The sequence below is a fragment of the Notolepis coatsorum genome, assembly GCF_963971535.1.
Source record: "Notolepis coatsorum genome assembly, chromosome: 3".
In the NCBI taxonomy this organism is placed as follows: domain Eukaryota; kingdom Metazoa; phylum Chordata; class Actinopteri; order Aulopiformes; family Paralepididae; genus Notolepis; species Notolepis coatsorum.
This window is the reverse complement of record NC_140167.1, coordinates 37143909-37152963: the sequence shown is the minus strand read 5'-3', so window position 1 is coordinate 37152963 and position 9055 is coordinate 37143909.

Genomic DNA, 9055 nt, shown 5'->3' with positions numbered 1-9055 from the left:
GGTGCAGCGTAATACAATGTTGAATCATCTGCATAAAGAACTCCCACATATGCCTCCCACAGGTCGGTTGTAGTGAGGACAGAAGCCTTGCATCACGTGTCCCCTCCGGTACACGAGGAGGCAGCCTGTCGCATCTTTTCGCCGCAGCAGCTCGAACTCTCAGTGGCGAGGAGTAACGCGTGGGAGGCTCACGCTGCCCCCGTCACTTCCTGCTTCCGTTGCACCGGCGTCACCAAACCGACCTGTAGGAGTCGCTGTCCACAATGTCAAATCCCCACCCACCGGCTTTCCCACCCTCTAACACTTGCCAATTGTGTTAGTATGAACGACCGGCCAGCCGGTAGCAATGCCGAGAGCTGGGCTCGAACCCAGTGTCTCCTGCGTTAGAGGCAAGCGCCTTGCCCACTGCGCCAATCAGCCGCCCCCTGGAATAAGTGTTCTAATGTATGAGGGTACAGTAGGGTGTGCTGTGCGGTTTACGACAAGAGAAGGGGTTTTGGAGGTTGTGCGCGTATCACCAGTGTGTGCAGCACATAAAAGACTAAAAGAGCGGAGCTCAAGTATGCTACTGTGTGAACAACATCATTATATAATATTCAGTTAAGAACATAACATTGGCAGCAAGGCTGGGTGAGTTTAGCTGACCCTACCCCCCCAACCACCGTTCCTCCCAGTGCCCGATGAGCTGTCCATTCCATGGGGTAGTTGGCAGGATCATTTTACAAACTATCTGGAAGCTAAGAACTTTGCTGACATTTCTGACAAGCGGAAGGTGACTCTGCCCTGTCACTGCCTACTGTACATAGGGAGAGGCAAAGAATTCTCAGAACCCTTGTGACGCTGGTATGTTCCAGGATGCAGTTGCCCTCCAACCTGCTCACTTCACCGTAACCAACAGGAAATTCTCCGATGTTACAAGCTGCACAAAATTACTCCAGCGGCCCGGTGAGTCTAACCAAGAGTATGCGACTAATCTGAGAGATCTTGCAATTATAGGATACCGCAGGTCCAGATTCTACATGATCATTGAAGGGATACTGTGTGATAAAACCAGGGAAAAGCTGCTTTTGGAAGCAGACAATTTGACACTAGAGCAAGCTGTTACTGTTACAGTGCAAGTCGAAGTGGCTTTAGAGTGCTCCACTATGCTGGCAGACAGAACGACTCGGACAACTACTCTCACACAGCAGCTCCGGGCCACTTTGCGCACAGGCTGGCCCCTCCCCTGAAGAGTGGGGGGGGGGGGGGGCACTGATGCGGTTCCCATACAAATTACTCAAAGCCAGAGCAGCCGAGCCTGCAGTAATTGTGGATCCAACTCATACGGTACAAGGTCTCCAAATTGCCTGGCTAGGGGGCACACATGCAGAAACTGTCTTAAGCCCAATCACTTTGCCAAGGTGTGTAGGTCTACACATGTCACTCAACACGCACGAACCAGGGCAGTGCCAGTCAAAAACGAGTACAATGTGATCCGGACTGTCTCTATCCATGTGACCTTTGAAACCTGCATGGCGCAGACAGATGGGACAAGCCTTCCTTTGTTAGTTGATACAGCTGCAGATGCATCTCTGATTAATCTGAGTACTTCATCTTTCCCTCAACTGCAACTGCAACCCACTCTCCATCCTTTTCACTGCCTATAATGAGTCTAAGATAGACATTTTGCTATAGTCCACATCCCAGTACAGTGTGGCTCCAAACACCTGCATTTCTTCCCATTCAACGCCACAAAGGGGCAGTGCCAACCTATTGAAGCTTAGGGATTCAGTGTGCATGATAACAGCAGACAAGCCATCTGCCAAATAACTTGCTTATGGCAGCAGAAATGGCCAGTGCCCTTCCAAGGACTCGGCTGCCTCACAGCCTTCAGTCATCCGCCCCTGTTGAACTAGAACGGTGAACTAACGTTCCCATTATACGGCCTTTGCGGAGGATTCATCTTGCCCCGAAGGATGCCATTTCCAAAGAACTACCTTCACAATTGGAAGCAGGCATTATTGAGCCAATTGTGTGCCAGGAAAACAAAACAGTGATTCCAGATAGATACCCTCTGCCCACCTCTGAGGACTTGACTGCTCAATTCTACGGCTCGACAGTTTTCACAACTTGACCTACGCCAGGGATATCTTCAGGTGCCCTCCACCCTGCGAGCAGAGACCTGACGGTGTGTTCAGATACACATGCATGCTGTTTGGCCTAAGCTCCACTCCTAGCTGCTTTCAGAAAGTTATGTCTACAGTCCTCATCCATCTCTGGAGTGACATAGTAGTACATGCACTGGACATGCAGACCCATGAAGAGTGTCTCCACAGAGTGTTCACAGCCCTCTTGGAGAACAAACTCACCCTAAATGGAGACAAGTGCTCTTTTGTATCAACTTTGTGGGGTTCTGCCTGACAGTAGAGGGTGTGGCACCCCTCCAGTATAATGTTGATGCTGTCCATCAATGAGGTGGTATCATTCCTTCACATGACAACCTATTCATTTTGGTTCCTGCCGCAATATTCAGAGACGATAGTACCTCCTCGCCAGCTCCTCAAAAAGGAGGAGCCATGGAACTCACCTCACCTCCCATGCTCTCCCATTTCAACCCTGAAAACCTCACCATTGTTACTTGTGATGTGATTGTCACATTTGCCTCACGGACCCTGACACCCACGGGCAATATTACTCTGTTGGTGAACAAGAGGGTCTGTGTGTGGGATGAAAGATGGCATTATTTATTACCTCAATGGGCATCACTTCTCCCTACAGACTGACCACCAGGCCCTCACCATGCTGCTGTCGGCCTCCGGCACAGGTCATAAGCCCCTCCGCTTGTACAGGCGGGGAGAATGCCTCAGACTATGACCTCAAGTCCACTCCAGGAAAGGACAATGTGGTCACTGATCTTCTCTCCTGCTCCATTGATGTTCCACCTCCCACAGCTCCTTCCACTGACACGGAACCAGAGCTTATCCAAATGTTCTATCCTCATCTCCACACAGCTGTTTCCATGGAGGAGAGACCCCATACTGTCCACCCTCCGCACCTACATACACACAGGATGGTCAACAAAAATACCAGAGGTGCTCGTGCCATTCACCAGGGATGCGGCAGGCGGGGGAGATGTGTGTGTCTCCAGAGGATGCTGCACTGTGGTCCTGAGTGCTCTGCCTGCACACATGCTATCAAGCACACAAAGGTAATTTGGGCATTGTAAAGCTGAAATAAAGATGCCTTGACCTGGTATGGTGGGCAGGTATTGACCGGGATATTGAAAGCCTTGACTGTGAAGCATGCCTCCTCAGTGGTAAGACAGGAATGCCTGTCCCAACTCCCTTGCAGCCCTTCCCATGGCCATCCCACTCATGGGAACACCTTCAACTGGACATATGTAGGTGTGTGACCAGCACTCAAAATGGCCTGATGTTTGCCCTGTTGGGAATGTATACAGTATACAGACATTGACAGTTCTCATTCAGTTGTTTCACGTTATGTCTGCATCATGAATAAAAAATAAGCACATGATAAAATTCAATTAAATCATATCTATCAATATCAATAAGAGCGTGATGAGATAAAAGCAGGTGTATAAAACAAGTGTGTGTGTGTGTGGATATGGTGCGTTTGTCTATGCCTGGGTCTTCTAATATGTCATGATGTGCTCTGTCCTTGTGTCCATGACTGTATTGTGCCCTGTATCCCTATCGTATGTTCTATGTGCCTTTGTTTGTGTTTTTATTCTAATGTTATTTATCTTGATTTTATTATGTTTGTATTGCTAACCCTTTTTTACACAGGATTTTAGCCTGTACCTTCTGGCAGGGGGACTGCCAATGGAAATTAGCCTTTTGGCTAAAATTGGGTGCATTTACATTAGTAAAATGTTTTATTAATATACACTGTCCCCCTTGAACAAATAAAGTAAACCTAAACCTAAGTGTGTGGCGCTTTCTATTACCATAGACAATGGACGGCAGATGACCTCAACAGAGTTCTCCTCCTTCCTCAGAGGTAACAAACAAAAATATCCACACAGCCTACTACCATCCTCAGGCAATGAAGGGGTAGAGAGGTTCATTAAAGCATGGCATAGGTGCACATCTGGCCCAGGGGTGCACTTTTCAGACAGCACTTCTCGCTGGCATGCAAGCCTTCAGAGGGTACCAGACTTTCCTGCATCGGACATGACTCCACAGAACCCAATAGTCAAACAGACAACATGTGCAACCATGTGGGCTAGTAATGCAGCCGTCTCGATGACTACCACAGGCTCCAGGGGGTCCACAGCCTCGGGACCCTTGCCCTAGGCCTCCAGCAAGCCCAGCGCTGTGCGTGCCTCACAGGGAGGACTTTACTGTGACGCTTGCTGACATAGGCTATAGGTATGAGTAACGTTACAGAACCACACATAGTCCACACCACACAGGTCTGCATGCATGATGAAGATGCACATATTGAAATACACATACTCAGATTAACCCCTCTGATCCAACACTAAAATTCACACACAACAGTCCTATTTACACATAAACACACGGATGAACCAATACCGAACAACAAGTCCACGACCAAACACATCGAGTCTAACATTATTATAGTAGGCAAATGCAACATGATCGCCACCCACCTGATGGTGAAGATCTGCCCAATTCTCAAAATCTGCATGTCACAGTAGTCCCCGCAGCGCCGCCACGCTCCGAATGGTAAACGCAAGAATAGCATGCCATCTATTACGAGTAGGGTATATCTGCAGTGCCGCAACCCCATATATTTATGCTATTGTCTATTACGGTGAATTAGTGCGCAAATCATTAATCATACATCAAAATAGCCTAATTTTATTATTATACATGAAAATAAGAAAATTACAAAAATTACAGAAAAATTTGAAATGCATGGCAAAAATAGCATTTATTGTCAGTATTTTAGAGACCCCCCAAAAATTCACAAATCATGTTTTCAGGGGGGCTGATGTCTCATATAGGGGAGCCATGGCTCCCCCAGCTCCCCCATGGTTCGCACCCTGCAGGGGGAGGGGGAAATGTTATGTATAACAGTACAGTTTTATGTGTTTCTGGGTTTACGACAGGAAGAGGGGTTTTGGGGGAATGCACACATTGTCAGTGTGTGTGGCACATGTGATTAAAAGAGCTGAGCTCAAGTATGAAACTGTGTTGACATCATTCTATAATATCCGGTTAAGAACATAACAATAAGCACATCATTTAGCACAGTCCGGCATTGAGCACATTGTAGGCTCAACCACTAAACTATGTGCTTATTCCATGTAATTGTACGTGGTTGATTCTACACAGTCTTAGTACATCTTTGAACTGTCTATAGTTGTCTTGTGGAATATTAATACTGTATTTCATACACTTAACTGTGCACGTTAGAGGTCAATACAGGGAGGATAGGTGATGTGGTAACAGCCAGAGTTTTTATTTGTGTGAAAGTGAGAGGACTCTGGGAGTAAACCATAACCTTGACTCAAAGGCGTCTTGCGTCCTTCATCTTTCCCTCTCATTTGGTCTTGGAGATTTTGGGAATGCAATCAACACTTCAAGAGAGAGAGAGAGAGAGAGAGAGAGAGAGAGAGAAAGAGAGAGGAAGAACTGTGTTGACAGGAGACACACTTGACAGCTGTCTTTTTCCCGGGCTTCTCTCTGTCTCTGTCTCTGCCGACTGATAAAGATTAGAGAGAGAGAGGAAGATTATAGGAGTGAGATTGACTGCAGGAGAGAGAAAGAAAACTAAAGAGGGAGGGAGGGAGGGTGGAAGAGAGAAAGATAGCAGAAAAAGGAGAGAGAGAGCAAGAGGCATTTGCATAATGTCCTCCACCACAGCAAGTCCCTGAGGCTAGCCATGCTGGATAACAGAGGACCAATACTCTTAATTCAATCTCTTTATTTTTCTAATACTTCAGAAATTAATCATTCCACCCCCACCCCCCTCCCCCGCCCCTACCGCCCCCTCTCGTCCACAAACCACCGTGAGCGGAGCGCGGAGCTGAGCCGCCTAACTTTGTAACTTTAACCCAGGAAATTGATGTGAGCAGGCCTCGAGGCAGACCTGCTAATGAATGGATAGAGAGAGAAAGAAGAAAGTTAAAGATGGTCTTTTATAAAGTAATTTAAGAAAATCCTGTTAGCTGGATCAAGTACAAGAGTATAATTTCTGAAAATGGGAGAGAGAGGAGCTTTCTCGCCCCTCTCCCGCACACTTAATAACAAAATGAAGGAGGTAAGAAGAGGGGAATCAATTAGGCCGGACCCAGTAAATAGGGCTGATGGTAGAGTGGTGGGAGGTGGTTGGATGGTGTTAAAGTACACACCCTCAGGCCTACTAATCCTACCACCTCCCACATTGACATGCCGTGGACAGACCAGGCTACAGGGCTCAGAAAGGCTCATGGTAGGCTTCAGGTAGAGGCTGTAGGGATGGTAGCAGACTATCACCCCTTTCAAAAAGACAAAATACACTTTTCAAAGAGAGATTATTGTAATTGAAAATATTGTGTAGGTTAGCCAGTGTTTATCTTACACTCTCACTTACATATTGCCTCCACAAGGGCTTCACAATTACTATCATCAGTAAATCAACACATGCTTTATAATATGATCGAACCATTATAGCAATAAAAGTGTCTACAAAACACGTTTTTCTTTCTTTTTTGTTGTCGTTTGTTACTATTTCATTTTCATGTGTGTACTTGCCCCACGCCTCCCGGTCACTCCTGGTCCTCACACAGTACCTAGTCTCTGCACCCGCTGTCTTTAGGTTTACAGTGACTGTAGTTCCCCCACGGCAAAGGCGTGGACAGACACCCATCAAGCAGACAGCCTGTTAACCGGGCACTAAACACACTGAAGATAAGAGGAGATTATCAGACTGTTAGCGTTCCAAAGGGAAGTCCTCTGTCACAGAGACCTGGCCAGGCTCAGTCAGTCAGCCAGTCGGAGGGGAGGGGGGGGGGTGCTTATTCAGGAGGAAAAAAAGAGGATACCTCGCTATCTATCCCTGCTGTTGTAGACGCTTGATAACCTTTTTTATGACTTTGTCTCGTGGGATTCGAGGATAGATGAATGGAGATTATGAATGTTTGACATTTCCATGTTCAATGACAAATGCTATTGTTATTTGAATATTTCAATGTGACGTGATTTGTAAAAGATTTAAAAGTATACATTGGTAACTCTGTGTTGTAATAATATAAAACTATATATAGTGGGGGGGGGGGGGGTGTATATATAGTTATATATAGTTGGTTGGGTGGTTGTTTCACAAAGAATTTGGGTCAGCAGCCGCCACTGATATATATATATATATATATATATATATTCTTGTTCATGTTTTATTGCAGTAATAACAATATATATATATATATATATATTTCTTTTTTATAAATGTGTTTTATGAGTAATATGGCTCAAAAACATAATAAAAAATAATACTTTATTATTTAAAATAGCTGGTTCCAGTAGTAGAAATGACCAAATAAACGGAAGCTGAAATTAAAAGATAATGTTATAATAAATCAATTTAGTTTTAATGAATCATTATAATAAAGTTTATATTATAATACATCATTACTTAATACATCATTATTATAAAGGATAACAAGGGTGTCATTTGTGGTTTTAAACTCGTTGGCGTTTCAAATAAATGAATTATTTATCTTTTCACAAATTTACCAACAACTAAAGTAAATCAACACTTAAGGTTACCTTTTGTAAACAACAACAGACCTCTCTATGGTAATGAAAGTCATCCTACTGTATACTTACACTAAATCTATAATATTCATATCCAGTGATAGATCATATCGAAGGATAAAAATGTCATTTAACTTGTACTTCTCTGTCTACAGGCGTGACCTTAATGACCTTTTTTTATCCAACGTTTCACTTCTGTACTACATCTGGAGTAGAGAGAGTGGGAGGAGGATGATTGCTCTCCGCGGGCATACAGTACCAAAACACTGAACATTATTTGAATCGCGCTCCCTTGGGTGTTATGACTGGGAAATAATTGTTCGTATTTGTATTTGTTTCTTTTTTGCTGTGGTGTGCTCTGGGTAATTCTTAATACCTTCCAGAGATTATACGGTAACTCCCAAACTCCCATGATTATAATTAAGCCTGACTTGGTTATAAAATGAGCAAATACCAATTTAGTTTTGCAACGTGTGAGGGAGCATCTCTGTGTGTTCTTCCATGTCCCCCCTGTGTGTCTCAAAGCATATCCACATAGTCCTGGGTCTCACTCATATCCCTCTATATTTGTGTGCTTGTGAGTGTGTAGCCTATGTGTGTACTATAATATGCATGCGTGTGTGTGTGCACACGTGTGCCAGTTTGTTTGTTTGTGTATGAATCTCTGTGTCAGTGGGAAGTGCTGGAGAGGACAGGCATATAGGGGTTTGGTTAAGCACGAAGACTGCTATCATCTTCCTTCTGGCAAAAAAAAATAAAAATTCTCCCATCCATTCTCTCTCTTCTCCTTATTCTCTATCGTGCACTCTTTAGCTTTTTCTCTCTCCCCTCTCTCTCTCTCATTCTGTATCACTTACAAAGGCAGCCGTTTCCTCCAAAATGAGGCCACGCACAGAAGGTATGCAAATGAAATCATTGCTCGTGGATTAGAACGGGACACCATATACCCTAAATCATGATTGTCAATCATGGTTGGGGATTAAGGGATATGGGCTTACAGACCTAAAAAAGCAACATTTCCCCCCTCAGGCAGAAACCCATTGTGAGCGGCTCTGAGGAAGAGAGAAGCTCGACGGGGGGAAGGAGAGCAACACTGGAGCACTAGTGCCCCCTACCTGTGTCAGCTCCTCACTGCACCGCTTCATCATCATCAAGCGGCACAGCCAGTCAAGTCTGAACAGAAATAAGAGGCTGGCACATGCTAGCGCCTAGCACTATTCATTTACATCCACTGTACCCCGAGGCCAATGCTTGATTAGACAAAATACACATGCTTTGGTGATGTAGTGTTTCATCTTTGGCGGAGGAGATAGAGAGAGAGACCTCATTTGTTTCTCTCTGGCAAGCGTGCA